General features: G+C 39.6%; 1 protein-coding gene across 1 annotated transcript in view; it reads left to right on the top strand.

Annotated features, from left to right (window-relative positions):
- Positions 1-15,054, top strand: part of adarb2 (adenosine deaminase RNA specific B2 (inactive)) — a 275,159-nt gene that overhangs the window by 123,229 nt on the left and 136,876 nt on the right. The window lies entirely within an intron of this gene.

The raw sequence follows: 15,054 nt of genomic DNA, 5'->3' as shown, positions 1-15,054 counted from the left end.
ATATGTCTCAGCCAATCAGTTACATTTGGGTGAGGGGAAATAGCCGAACTGACACATATACATGCCCACATCTGAGTATATTTGGACGTTTGGATAGGATCATCTGTGAGTACTGAAAGCCTAACAGTCGCAAATGTTCGTACTCCCTGAACTGGAGCTGTCTGAGTCTATGACTACGTGATTAACCAGTGCGCTTTCAGTGGCACAGCCTGCGTGAATAGCTGAAATAATGGCATGACCTCCTGTCGTATTGTTTCGCTTGAAAATGCGGGCTGATAAATGAAACCTGGTAATTGGATTATGATAAAGGTTTTCAGATTGGTGAATGAACATTGGAAATTGTATTAATGCTCGTGACAAGAGGGGTGGAAAATTGTGAAAGGCTTGTCTGTTCGCAGCATTGTTCTAGCGTCCCAGTCACCACTGCATATATCAATTATGTAAAGGGGGCCCTCTATTCTAAAGCAGTTTTAGTGGCTGTTAAAAAAGAGAGAGGACATTGCTGCAAAGTATTATCGTAGCTGCACTTCATCGTTTTCATTCACGCCTGTTCTTTTATTCCTCGTTATTGGGCTGTTAGCTTTTTGCTTGCAGTGTATTTTGAAAGTTATTGTCTTTTCCTTCACCTTTACAGCTGGCTGGACGAATATGAAGTCAGTTTTTTTGCTCATTTCTGTACGTTTGAGCAGCAGCATGAAGAACAGATTTTATAGAGTTCATTCAAGTTGAGGGTTTTTTTGTTTGTTTGTTTATTTACTTGATGTTGGTTGCTGATTTGTTGAAAAAACAAAAAAAAAGCCCAGCTGTTTCATCCACTTATGCATTCGCCGTCTCCAAATGCATGAACAGGTGACGTTTCTACAGGCTTGTTTTCTGTTCTTACCAGATGGAGGGAGAGTCAGAGTCAGGGGAGAAATAAGGACAGAAAGGCAGAAAAAAGATGTCAAAAATTCATTAGCATTATTACAATCCTGCATTCAGACACATATGTTTTTATGTTTTTATGTACTAATAAATAATACAAATAATAAATACTATAAAGTGATCAGTAAAATTATTACTTTGTTCTAAATATGGAAATAATACATTTGGCAGTGTATATGTATGGTGTAAATACGTCTGAATTTCACAACTTCTTGTAATACATATGTCATCTTTCCATCTTCATAGTTTTAGAAACTTTAGAAACACAAACTAGCTCCAATGGAAATTAAAAAGCAAAAAAACACGCTACACTACTTTCATTTCACTAAAATAAACATTTTGTTAAGAAAGCGTCAATTTATTTTAATGTTCCACTTAGATTATGAAAGAATTAGCAAACAATCTATCAGTCAATCAGATTTTCTGCAACAGTAGGGATAGGATAAAGTTTAGGTTTGGATTTAGGTTTTGAGTGGAAGTATGGTCAGGGTTAGAGTGTGTCTGTGCATTTAGATAAAATATGGCTGGAAAACTGACCCCAGGCTCTAATCTCAACCACTAGAAATGGTTCTTTTGAGCTGGTTTGTGCACATTTCTGCAAGTTTGAGCTGGTGAGATTTGCTTAAGGAACACTAAAACAGTTGGCCGATTGTGTTCTTGTGATTTTCTTCCATTTTTTGTCTTGTAAATATGTTGAGAGTTGATGTCTTGTGAAGCTGCTTTTGAACTGTTTTCTACCGGGTAATTTCTAGGTTTTCGAATAGTATCAAATTCACCATTTTAATCAGCATAATTGATATAGAGATATCAATTATCTCGATATCTGCACACACAGATGGTGGGATCAGAATTTGGCACCAACCATGTGAATCCATGAACCTAACCTGCCTTGTTTCAACAGTCCAGGCTGGTGGAGGTGGTGTAGTCGGGTGGGGAATGCTTTCGTGGCACACTTAGGGCTTGTTAATACCAATCAATCATCACTTGAATGCCATCCCTTCATGGCCACAATTTACTTATTTTCTAACGGCTATTTCCAGCATGATAATGCACCATGACACAAAGCAAAAGTCAACTCACACGGGTTTCCTGAACAAGACAGTGAGTTCAGATCCCAATCACCAGATCTGAATCCAATAGGACAACTCTGATATGTATTAGAATGGGATATATAGCTGAAAATCTGCAGGAATTGCATGATGCAGTCATGTCAAAAATGGACCAGAATCTCAAAGAAATGTTTCCAACATCTTCTGGAATTCATGCCACAAGGAATTGAGGCTGTTTTGAAAACAAAGTTAGGCCCTACCCCAGGGGTCCGCAACCCAAATGTTAAGAAGAGCCATTTTGTCCTTTCAACAAAAAATTAGAGCCACAAAATGTATGTCCTTTTTATTGAAATAAGGTATTACCATCTTGGCTGAAAATATGTCTTAACATGTGCTAGCTAATATCCTAATATAGACAAAAAATATAACATAAACGAAACGCAGACTTACTTTGCTCTGCTTTATGCTTTAGCTCACCTATAGCTGCTTTTCTTGCATCTCCGGCAGGAAACTCTTCCTCAAAAGTAGAACAGTTTCTTGTAAAAAGTCTCTCAGTGTTTGACTTTTTACGAAGCATCAGGAAACCAGCTGGAGTGATTATGTATGACAATAAGCCTGTTAGTCTCTAAATTATCGATGTTTGTCTTAAATCTTTTTCTTTCCCTTTTTGTCAGCTACTAGCTAGGCAAGATTCTTGTCTGCGTTGCTATGGTGACCAGCAGTCTGCGCGCCAACCTTCAGGGTTAAAGGGTGAATTAGCAGTTCTACATTAACTCCAGAGTTTAAGACCATTTATTGATAAAACTGTGTTGAACGATCAGCAGAGCTTTATTTTACTGCAAAGGTGGATTATTTTATTTTTACCTACAAATCTAACTCAATTCTGCTGTGGAGCCACAACAGGGCAGTAAAAGAGCCACATGTGGCTCCGGAGCCGCATATTTCCGAGCCCCTGCTCTACCCAGTATTAGTATAGAGATCTTAATAGAGTGCTCAATGAGTGTAATCGTACACTATAATAAGGGCACTGTAAAATAAAGTGTTGCCATTTGCACTTTAATCTTAACTTCTTTTTTCAGCTGTCTGTTTTGTTTGGTCTTAATCTTCCTAACTGGATGAAAAGCATGTATAAAGATATAGTCTGATAATGGATTCATAACTAGTGATAAATCCTGACGTGTCTATGGCTGAGCTGTCTAATGAAGTAACTACTGATATTGTGTGTGTATGTGTGGGTGGGAGTCCTGCTTGTGCTGCTTCTACCCGTGTTTGTTCTGTGTGGCTCCCGCATCCCATCTGATCCCACCATTAAAACACTAACACAGGCAGATAAATAATGACCTTATGCCAATTATCTTTACACAGCGGTGGTTAATATTTACTCTGCTTCTGACTGTTACCTCCGATAAACAGTATGTTTGCTTTAGCGTCGGCGGTGCGTCCAGACTGCTGTCTGCTGTCTCTCTCTTTCTCTGCCGCTCTCTCTCTGCCTCTCTCTCTCTCTCTCTTTCGTCAAACAGCTGGAGTAAAATTAGCGTCCTTCTACCTGAGTGTCTTCGCTAACAAGCATATGCTTTGCCATCACAGGAGAGGAGAAAAAAGAATGTGAAAGAAAGAGACAGAGAGAGGACTCCTCTGACACACAAAGCAGTAACATGGTGTTAACAATTACTTAGCGAATGATCCTGAATCCCATTAGACCCCAGCTACACCTTTTTAACCTTGTTAGCCATGCCAGGCTGAGCGCTGGCCCAGAAAACATGTTCAGTAATTAAAGGTGGATCGGGCGGCAGGCGCTTCAAGCTTTGCAGAGTTGCGGCCTCAGGTGACCTGTCCATGCTCCGCCCACAAATGCATTCTTTTATAGCAACTGTTGCCAAGTTGGACAAGCTTTGCAGAACTTGGGCAAAAATCCAGTTCAACATAATGAGACCTCCTTTTGTACTTTAGGGCACTATTATGTACAGTTGCATGCAGAAGTTTGGGTCAGCTTGTTTTTTTTTTCTTTCTTTGACTTTCTAAATGAAAATAAGTTACATATTCCCTGCAGAGAACATACTTCTGCACATTTTAGGGCACAATTGATGTTTATTTGCTGATTTGAACATATTGGGAGAAAAAAATATATAAATTGTTTTTAAATTATTTTTCCAATATTTTATTAAACTAGCAAATAAATAGAAATTGTGCACTAAAATTTGTAGAAAAATGCATATATAAGTGTGTTCTCTGTAGAGGGTGTGTTAACTTATTTTCACTGAGAAAATCAACAAAACAAGTAATTTGACATGGGGTGCTTAAACTTTCGGACACAATTGTACATCAGCCATTTTTCTCTTAGGGTCCAAATCGTAAAATTGAATTCCAGAGCCAAGCCAGGCACCAGAACTAAAGCATGAGTAGAGCATCTGAAAGCAACAGATAAGAAGAGTACAGGCTGATAAACGTATGGCAGATCTATCAAAAAGAGACACACGTTCAACACAGAGCATACAGCCCATCCCTAAAATTCAGCCAATGCAAAGTGATGCATGCAATTCTGATATACCCAGCATGCACAGCAAGCAGCGCATACTATCAAAGTTAGCAGCGAGGTTAACCCCGTAAAAGGCCCAAAGCTTTCTTACACACTTCTATAACTGAAGAGCCAGTCAGGTCAACTATACAATTTAAGTTGAGCTTACTCGAAAGAAAAAGTAGAAATTGTGCTGCCTCATCGTAAGCTGAAATACTGGGAGGGGGGGTTGATTGGTCCAAGAGTGCTTCCTAGTCTCAGACTCCTAACCATGCAGGTTGTGGCTTGACTACACTCTTAAAAAAGATGGTTCTTCAAAGGTTCTTTACTAATGGCTATATAGAACCATTTGCATGATTAAAGGGCTTAACCCATTTGCATGCTTTATTTGTATCATAATATGGTTCTTCCTTTTTGAAAAAGGTTCTATAGAGCAACAAAAAGGGTTCTTCTGTTGTTACAAGCTTGACATTTTCAAAAAGTTTTTATATAGAAACATATACAACACATTTCCCATCAATCTGAAGAACTATTTCTGGATGCAAGGCCTTTAACCTGTTAAATGGCCAGGGCCCATCGACAGGCCCAAAGTTTTATTACACACTTCTGTAACCTAATAAGCCTGGAATTTTAAGGGTCTGGGTTTCACTTTGATTGCTGCATGCCAGTATACGCACATTAAAAAATAATGACTTAAGTGGGCCGTAACTCTCCCCCAGTCTATTCGGGATGCCATCTCTCTATCCTCATTTAAATCTCTGTTAAAGACGTGCTTGTTTTCACTGTGTTATCGTTGTTCCGTTTAAACTTGAACGTTTACCTGTGTTGTCATTTTGTTGTTAATTGTTTAATGTGTTGATGCTCTTTGATTGTAAAGCATCCTTGAGCATGGGAAAGGCACTATATAAACAAAAGTGAGGATGAGGATGATGATGATGATGATGATGATGAGAGAAGGAACACATTTCTGTATTTTTGCCAAAATACTGAAAATTAGATTGTTATTAGACTGTAATTTAAAAAAGAAATTTTATGTGAGTGAAAGGTGACGCTATTATTTTATTTATTTTATTTATTTATTTGGTAATGTAATCAGTAATCAAACTAACGTCAGTATGGTGTCAGTTCCAGCCTGCCTAGTTTCGGCTGGCTACAACAAGGTAGTGGAAGATATAGCAATAATACAATATTGTAATGCTTACAATATTTAGGTTTGATAAACTGGAGTAAACAGTAGAACCAGATTTTAAGGATATTATCAAAAACTATAAATGCAGTCATTTGTATTCAACATTTAAAATAATACTCTGCATTAAATCCAGTTAAACAGCACTCATTATTCTCTTTTTGTAAAGAAGCGTGCAGTTCGGAGTTCTTGAAGTATTGATGATATCCACAGTGTGTGCAGAAAAGCACACTGTGGCGTGACGTGTAATGTATCAGAATAACAATAAATATCATCATATTGTCCACCTTTAGCTGCAACATAGTCAACTCAGTAACATTTCAAACTAGAAACTGTCTGTAGCGTCTTTATTTCTTCAGCCAAATTCCAGAATGAATGGAATCTGTGCCAGTGTTAGAAAAGCCTGCTCAACCTACCAACACTTACAAACAAGCACATTTATGGGCAGAGCAGGCAAATTGAAACATAGACTGCCCAGTATGCTTTAAATTGTGTTGTGGGATAGAATATGATGTTTATTTCGACTTTTTTATTTATTTACTTCTCTTTTTTTCTTCCTGGTGGAGAGCTGCTTTGCACGGGGCCATTCAAACATGTGGTTAAAACAGGCTTTATCTGCGCAGAGGTTAATGAGGAGCAGTGTGGTGTTGGAGAGAGAGGAGGACATAACACACACTCTGTGTGCTTTATCAGCCACCGCATGCACGGTGGAGGAGCCACGGGCGGCGCCAGCCACGCTGGGAAACACTGATATGATTTCCGTCTCTCCAGCAGCATCTTCACTTCGCTTAATTACTTTTCTGCTGCTCCAAACACGCCGCCTTGCTACGGAATTCCTTCAGTCTGTGTGCTTGATGATAGCGATGATATGGAAGCCGTCCATTTTGGGTACGGCTGAAGCACTCGGATGATTGTGTTAGTTTAGAGACGGCAAAATTCAGAGTGCTTCAGATGCTTCTTTATTTGCTTGAGCACAAACAGCTCTTAGCAGTAGGGCAGTCTGAGTGATGTTTACATTCATAAGTCTTGTCGCTCAGTTCTGATTTTTTTCTCAGATGCTACCTTTCAGGAAAATATATCATTTTGGACTTACTTAAAAGGGAATTCCAGGGATTTTTCAAAATTCTTACACTATTTCAATGGCATAGATGTAAGTCATTCAGAGTGGGTTGATGTAAAATCGTTGATTGTAAAGAATCTGACTTAGATTTCTTTACAGTGGTGGTGAGAGGAACTAGGAGTCACAATGTATACAACACAAATAAAGCCATTTATTTTTCCTATGCAAAATGGCCAGTGACAGCACATATGTCTTCTGGGATTTTATATGTAATGTTTATAAAGGTAAATAGTGATAAATCTTCAATTTAAATAGAATTAATTTTCAGCTATTTTGCTGTAAAATGCCCTGCGCGTATCTCTCTGCCATAAATGCTTTAAAAAATCCATACTAGGACAAAACCTTTTCAAAACTACCATTAAACAATGAGTGCATTTGCATGCACCGAACAATCTGATTACAATCGGACTTCTGCAGTGTTCTGATTATATAAATGGTCATGTAAACGCTATACTCCGATCTAGAAATCCGGTTAAGAAATCCAAAAAAGAGAGCTGGATTTTAGCTCAGTAATCAGATTTCTCAGTGCAGGTAAACTCTTACTCTGATTTCTTTCGGATTCCTCAGTCTGCGTGTGTGCGGAACAAACTGTTGTGCCAGAAATGAGCAAGCAGCACTGCCGCAAGACACTGAAACCAACTACATTCTCAACAAAATCTGATTTTCTGCAGGTATTGGATTATTAAGTGCATGTAAACGCACTCAGTGTCTCAGGCAACAGGCAGTGTATTCATAAGCCTTTCATGTAATAACTTTCTGTGAGGGAGCTTTTAGAGGTGGACGTCTGGTTCCTATCACCACGACTGTGAACAGTTCTGACTCAGTAAGTTTCTTCAGGATGGAACATTTCACACCAAACCACTCTGAATAACTCTGTTTACATCTCAACAATTTAATTATGATTTTTACAAAATCAATAGAATTCCCATTTAATGTACGTGTGTACAGCATTTTCACATTAATAAAATATATACAAAGACAATTATTATCAAAAGTAACTAAACTGAAAGGCATGACTGTGGTGATGTAAAATATTGGTGACACTTTTTTATGGTTCTCTAGAGGTGATATACAGATACTTAAATTATTAATAATATTTATGGTGATAGTTAATTAACAACATCATGGTTAAGGTTAGGTATAGGTTTAGAGTGGAAATTAGTATTAGGGTCAGGTTTAGGAGTAGGTGTAGGTTTGGAGTGGAAGTTAAGATTAGTTTTAGGTTTAGGAATAGGTTTAGGTTTAGGTTTGGTGTTGAAGTTAAGGTTGGGGTTAGATTTATGAGTAAGTGTAGACTTAGTGTTGAAGTTAAGGTTAGGGTTAAGTTCAGGAGTAGGTGTAGATTTAGTGTTGAAGTTAAGGTCAGGGTTATGTTTAGGAGTAGGTCTAGGTTTAGAGTGGAAGTTAAGGTTAGGGTTAGGTTTAGGAGTAGATGTAGGTTTAGTGTTGAAGTTAAGATTAAGGTTAGGTTTACAAGTACCCTGTAGATTAAGAGGTGAAGTTGAGCTTGGGGTTAGGTTCAGGAGTAGGTCTAGATTTAGTGGTGAAGTTAAAGTTGGGGTTAGGTTCAGGAGTAGGTCTAGATTTAGTGTTGAAGCTAAGGTCAGGGTTAAGTTTAGGAGTAGGTCTAGATTTAGTGTTGAAGTTAAGGTCAGGGTTAAGTTTAGGAGTAGGTCTAGATTTAGTGGTGAAGTTAAAGTTGGGCTTAGGTTCAGGAGTAGGTCTAGATTTAGTGTTGAAGTTAAGATGTAGGTTAAGTTTGATAGAAATGAAATGTCTGAAATGACCTGCATGTGCAAGTTAAAGCTGCCACTGACACTGAATGATGATCGCAACATCATCAGTTCATACGACACATCAATTCCAGTGTTGTCATTATGGTTGGATGGCCATTTATCAGACATGTATCAGATCTAGGACCACATATGGAAGTGGCTTCAATCTGATGTAAGTGGTCAGCATCAGATTTGTGTCACATTTAGGCAAAAAGTATCAGATTAGTGCCACTTCAACACTATAATGTGATTGTCTCAAAGTGTTTCAAAGAAATCCCAGATGACTCAGTACTGATACAGCTGAGTAGTGGAAGAAACTCTGGGTAATGATGTTTTATTCACATGATTTCTTATGGGTTTCACTGCAGTGTGGAATCTTTGAGCACTTCATACTCTCAGAGTCCTGATCATGGAAAGCTGTGGCCTCACCTGGATTCAAACTCAGAGTCTTCTGATTTTGTGGCAGTTAGACAGTTGTGCCACTCTAAAGTAGCATTTTAATTTCGGCGTCCAGACAAAATGAAAAGGTAAATTTACTCAGAGCTGTGTGACCTGGTCTCAAATAGTTCCTCATGCTCAGACACAGAGGAATGTCTGTGCTTAGATAAAGAGTAGTAAGTTCTGGTGTATAGACTGACTAATTTGACCAGTCTTCAGGAAAGAGAAGGTCTTGAATTCAAATCCATCCATCCATCATCTAAACCGCTTATCCTTCTAGGTCGCGGTGGGGTGCTGGAGCCTATCCCAGCTGTCATTGGGCGGAAGGCAGGATACACCCTGGACAGGTCGCCAGTCCATCGCAGGGCAGACAGACATGCACATTCACACACACTCACACCTAGGGGCAATTTAGTGAATTCAAATCCTACAGTCTTAAAAAGATGGTTCTTCAAGGGTTCTTTAGTAAGGACTGTGGTTCTATATAGAACCCTGTACATTCAAAGAACCATTTGCATGCTTTACTCCTTAAAATCTCAGGCTTATTACGAACTAAGGCTTATTATTCAGTAACTACAGGGACTTTGGTGCAAATTGGTTGAGCTATTCTTAGGTAATAGAAGGGTATAATAAAACTTTGGGCCTGTCGGTGGGCCCTGGCCATTTAAGGGGTTAACCCCTTACCAAGCCATGGGCCTGACAGTGGGAACAAAGTTTTACACACTTGTATAACCTAAGAAAAGATCCTTTAGTTTGCATTAAAGTCCCTGTAGTTACTGAATAATAAGCCTTAGTATGTACTAATGGAACGTTAAGGAGTTCAGCATACAAATGAATCTTTGAGTGTTCATGGTTCTATATAGAACCATTGTCTTTGTCTTTAAGAACCTTTGAACAATCATCCTTTTCAAGAATGTAGCAAAGCGAGAAACTCCAAGGTCAGAAGTCTGACAATAGGAGTGCACTCATGCACCAACCCCCCCTCCCAACCCCTAAATTTCAACTTATGATGAGGCAGCACAGTTGCTGTTGTTACTGACTGGGATGCAGAACAAAAATGTGACTGAACTAAGTTGGGTCAACCCAAAAAAGCTTTGAAATCAGTTACTTTAAAAGTTCAAGTTTACTTGAATTTAATTTTTTTACAGTGTGCACAAGTTAGTGTTTTTTCCACTCTAGCACACCTGACTCAACTCCTGATCATTAGCTTATACACCGAACCTGGTCCTTTATTACAGCGAAAACAGAAAACTGCACTGTAAAGTGGTTCATCATGCAGTTAAACCTAAAAAAATACTTCATTTAGTAACTACAAGACTAGTTTTATTCAACTGTTCAAAGTATTTATATAAGGAATAAAACTAGTTCCATTGCTTGTTAACACAAAGTATTTTTTGGCTTAACTGACAAACCATTTTTTTACAATATGTGCAACACAAGACAACATTGATTTCCAATTTGAAAAATTACCCCAAACATGTACTTTTACATTTCAAGGCTGAAAGACTAGCATGTGCTTCAGGTGTAGTTTAGATCAAAGCTGGTTTGGAATGAGTCCTGGTGAAGAAAACAGTCCAGGGCATGGACCTAGCTAGCATACACAAGTATGCACTTATATAATGTTACAACATAATGTCAGGGAGAAGTTAAATTGATCATCAAAAGCCTAATACAAACGCTATTTGTTTCTTTAGACTTTCATGACTGTAATTCTCGTCGCTAGAGAGAGTCATTACGAGAGCAATGCTACTGTAAACCATACCAACTCTCCTTTCATTCAGACTGTTTGATCTTGGGAGTTAATAGTGACCTTTAGAACTCAAACTGGCCTGTCCATATCCACATCACTCCTAGCCTTGTACTCTCACTTGCTTTGAAGTCGATTCTGCTCCAGAAACCTGCGTGACCTATTTCAGGGTTTATGCAGCAGTCAAACGCCTGACACTTCTAGGCTAATTGAAGCGTGCAGCTCAATCTGAAGGCTGAATCGCTGACTCTGGGAAAGTGAATTGGACTGTCTGTAGCGGTCTGAAGGACCACCTCCTGTTCTATCATGGCAACATATGACAGACACAGCCTGGAAAACCGTAGCATGAGTATGTATGTGAGTTGTTTTTCACGCTGGGTGCCATGGCCTGTTACAGAGGGCAGCAGGGTGAAGCAGAATGCTAATTGAAGTCAGGCTAGCAGTGTGCCCCCACCCCAGCCCCCCTCTCCACCTTCCACCAGCTCCGTTCCCCTGGGGCGCGTGAAATTGTTTTTGCGTCCCAGAGACACCTCCTGTCCACACACTCTCTCATTTACACACTCACAGCCAGTGTGTGTCACATGCCTGCCCTGCAGACTCGACTATCTCACCTCTGAGACTCAGCAGAGGCCATTACCCAGCATGCACAGTGGGAAGCTAATATTGTCTTTTTTTTTCTAATTTAATTAAGCACACTCATAGCTGCAAAGAAACATATTTTAAAAGAGTGTCAGCACACAATTAAGGTGAGGATAGTAATTGCCAGCGCTTCACCTTAGTCCAGACCATGAGATGTGTGTATAGCTATTCCTGTGCCTTATAATCTCAGACCGGTCAAGCGGTCTAATGCAAAAAGAGCTGTTCCTGACTGAGTAATGAGACATGGACACTGTCTGTCAAAAGTCTGACACATTACCTTCTTTTAAAAATGATTATGCTACAAGTAATGTTTAATTTCCAGTGTTACTTTTTAATTAAGTAAGAAATGCCAGCATCGGTTTTGTTAATATAAAATAGCTTTTTACTTATTCTTTGGGTACAAAGAACTGCAGCTGATTTTAATGAGCTGCAGTCAGATTCAGACACTTTTTCTGTTTTTGACAGAATTTTGCTGGGCTACACTTCAGTTGGGACAAAACTTTATTGGACTACAGTCAAGTTCAGACAGAACTTTAACAGTCTACAGTAAGACTTGAACAGGATTTTTCAGGCTGTAGTCCAGTTTAGCGTGAATTCTAACAGGCTACAGTCAGGTTTGGACAGAATATAGTCAGGCTGTAGTAGAGTTTATGGAGTAATATTGGACTATAGTTGGGTTTTAGTCATAATTTTATTGAGTTATTGTGAAGCTTAGACAGAATTGTGTTGGATTGCAGTTGAGTTTGGACAGAATTTTATTTATTATTCAGACAGAATTATGATGATGGTTTACAGTAAAATTTGAACCGTATTCTTCAGGCTGTAGTCAAGTTTTGATTGAATTTTAACAGGCTGCAGTTTGGACAACTTTTTTTGAGCTATAATAGAGTTACTGCTTATTGTAGTAGTTTTATCAGACTATAGTTGTAATTTGTTTTTTGAGTTATGTTCAAGTTTTTTTTTTTTTCAGACTCTAATTCATTTTGTCCAAAGTCAACTGTAGTCTAAGAGAATTTTGAGTTTGGACAAAATTTTGTTGAGCTACAGTCAGGTTCAGATGGAATTTTTACAGTCAGCAGTAAGATTTGAACATAATTTGTCAGTCTGTATTTGAGACTAGACTACAGAGACCGAATTCTGACAGGCTACAGTCAGTTTTGGACACAATTTTGTGAGGCTGTCGTGGAGTTTACACAATTGCATTGGACGATATTTGGATTCAGTCATAATTTTATTGGGTTACAGTCAAATTTAGACAGAATTTTGTTGGACTTCAGTTGAGTTTGGACAAGATTTTATTGGGCTACAGTTGGGTTCATACAGAATTCTGTCAGAACTTGTTAGGCTGTAGTCGAGCTTAGATTGAATTTCAACAGGCTGTCTGGACAGAGTTTTGTCGAGCTATGGTAGAGCTACTTTTAATGTAGTAGTTTTATTGGACTATAGCTGGATACTATCATATTTTCGTCAGGTTATAGTCTAGTTTAGACAGAATTGTGTTGGACTGCAGTTGGATTCAGTCAGAACTGTTGGGCTGTGTTCTAGTTTGGCAGCAATTTAATCAGACTCCAGTCGGATTCGATTTTAAAAGTTTTTTTAGACTCCAGTAAAGTTCAGACAGAACTTTGTTGGGCTACAGGGACAGAATTTTATCAGAATATTGTCAGGTGTATACCGTTATTTATTTATTTATTTATTTATTTATTTTCACTACAGTTGATGTGGACAGAATTTTATTTGACCAAATTTTTTTTCAGCCTTGGGTTGGTACTTGGGAAAAGTTGAACCTAAGGCAGAATGTTCTTGGGCAGCATTCAGGTGTGTATTACACTTTTAGGCCCGTTCAAAGCTCTAGCATAAAGTGTGGGGTGGCCTTCAGCAGCACAGTGATGGACCCTCGACTGCAGAGCTGTATACGCAGGGAAAGCTGAGCAGGCTTTGCTGGGTCTGCAGTCCCGGCGTCTCCCTGGCTCTACCCGGCCTGGCAGAGAAGGAGATGAATGGCCCCTCCAACCGCCACACTAAGTAATACGGCCGATGATGAATCGCTGCTTTCAGTGACACCAAAATTGGAATCATTGGGTTCAGGAGCCAAAACTAAGAAGGCACTCCCCCTCCTCCTCTCTCGCCCTCCTCTCTCTCTCTCTCTTTCTCTCTTTCTCTCTCTCTCTCTCTTGCTGGTGTGAAGTCATCTGTTAAAACGCCCTGTTCTGAGGCCACACAGGGTATTCCCCCTTCGGCCTTGTGCTCAGATTAATGAGGGGGAATAAGACGGGGAATAGGGGCCTTGTTAAGACATGACCCCGCTGTGTTTATCGCCATCGCCAGCTTCAGAACAAACCACAACCCCTCGCTTTATCACAGAGCTTGAATAAAGCACTATAGAGACTTTAACATGTCTCGTTCTAGAAAAGAAGAGAAAGATCTTATATAAGGCAGATACAAGTATCTCCCTCAAACTGTAGTGGTAGTAACAGGAAGTACGTGGGTTAAAGTACTGATTAAGCACATCTGTGGCTTGTAAAGCAAGGCTCTGCACTCTCAGCTTGACTCAATGAACTTAATAAGGTTTTCCCATAACAAAGCATAAATCAGTGTCTTTCTCTATGTCTCAAATTAGTCATTGCTGCCTTCTCTACCTCACGGATTGAGCATCGCTCCGAAGACATTTTTACTAGCTCCCATTCTACCTGTCTATGTATTCTGTACAATTCCGATCTTTGCAGAGTTCCAGATGCCATAATGTAAATTGCCCCCTCTCGTGTGCTACATCATTACTGTGAAATTGAGTGGCTGCCTATGAAACACCACACAATGATTATGGACCCAATATCACAGAATGATGATCATTACTCATTTAGCATTGCCATGTATTATGCGGAGACTGCACATTTGCATATTTTACCCAGGTGTGGCAATCAGCGGAATGGCATTGTCGCGGCAAACAAGGAAATTTGTGTAATTTAATTTCTGCTAACAAACAGCCCCCTTGGAAACCGTGCAGCCATGTAACAGTCGTCGGAAATATGCTGTGCCATTTTTATGCTGCTCTTCAGTTCTCCTTTTTTTCCTTCACTCTTTCTGTTCGCCAGAAAGCATCTCATGCATTTTCTCTCACTGAACGCTGTCCACCTGTCTGACTGATTCTGGTCTGATCTCTCTCCTGTGGGCATGACTCAAGCTTCGTCATATCCAGCTAGGTCAGACTCAAACTGTGCCTCAACATGCACCCAGACCTCCGCTGCCACATTCGGCAACACATTTCACCCATCATCTGTACACGTTTTCTGACAAAATATAACATCCGTTTATTGACATTGACAGATGACGCAAGCAACAGGAGATTGGTGCGGTTGTTGCTGGAGATATCATGGCTATCTCTCTGCCCGTTGCACTTCTCACAACCTCAGCCTTACATACAGTTGACCTGAGGTCATTTGGCTCTAGGCACGTATGATTAAGCTCTGTGGGCGGGGGAGTTGAGGTCAGCCTCTCCGCTCTGGAGATGAGCACTGACCAGATCAAGGCTGCTCTCGTTATGCTCAATCCTGCTGCCATCTTTTATCATCATTTTACACTCTCATGTTGCAAGATATTTACGTCCACTGGAAAATCACTATGTAGCCATCATGGATATCATCACTGTTACCAGAAACTCAGT

Source organism: Colossoma macropomum, unplaced genomic scaffold (genome assembly GCF_904425465.1).
Source record: "Colossoma macropomum unplaced genomic scaffold, Colossoma_macropomum, whole genome shotgun sequence".
Lineage (NCBI taxonomy): Eukaryota > Metazoa > Chordata > Actinopteri > Characiformes > Serrasalmidae > Colossoma > Colossoma macropomum.
This window is presented reverse-complemented; position numbering and strand designations above follow the sequence as displayed.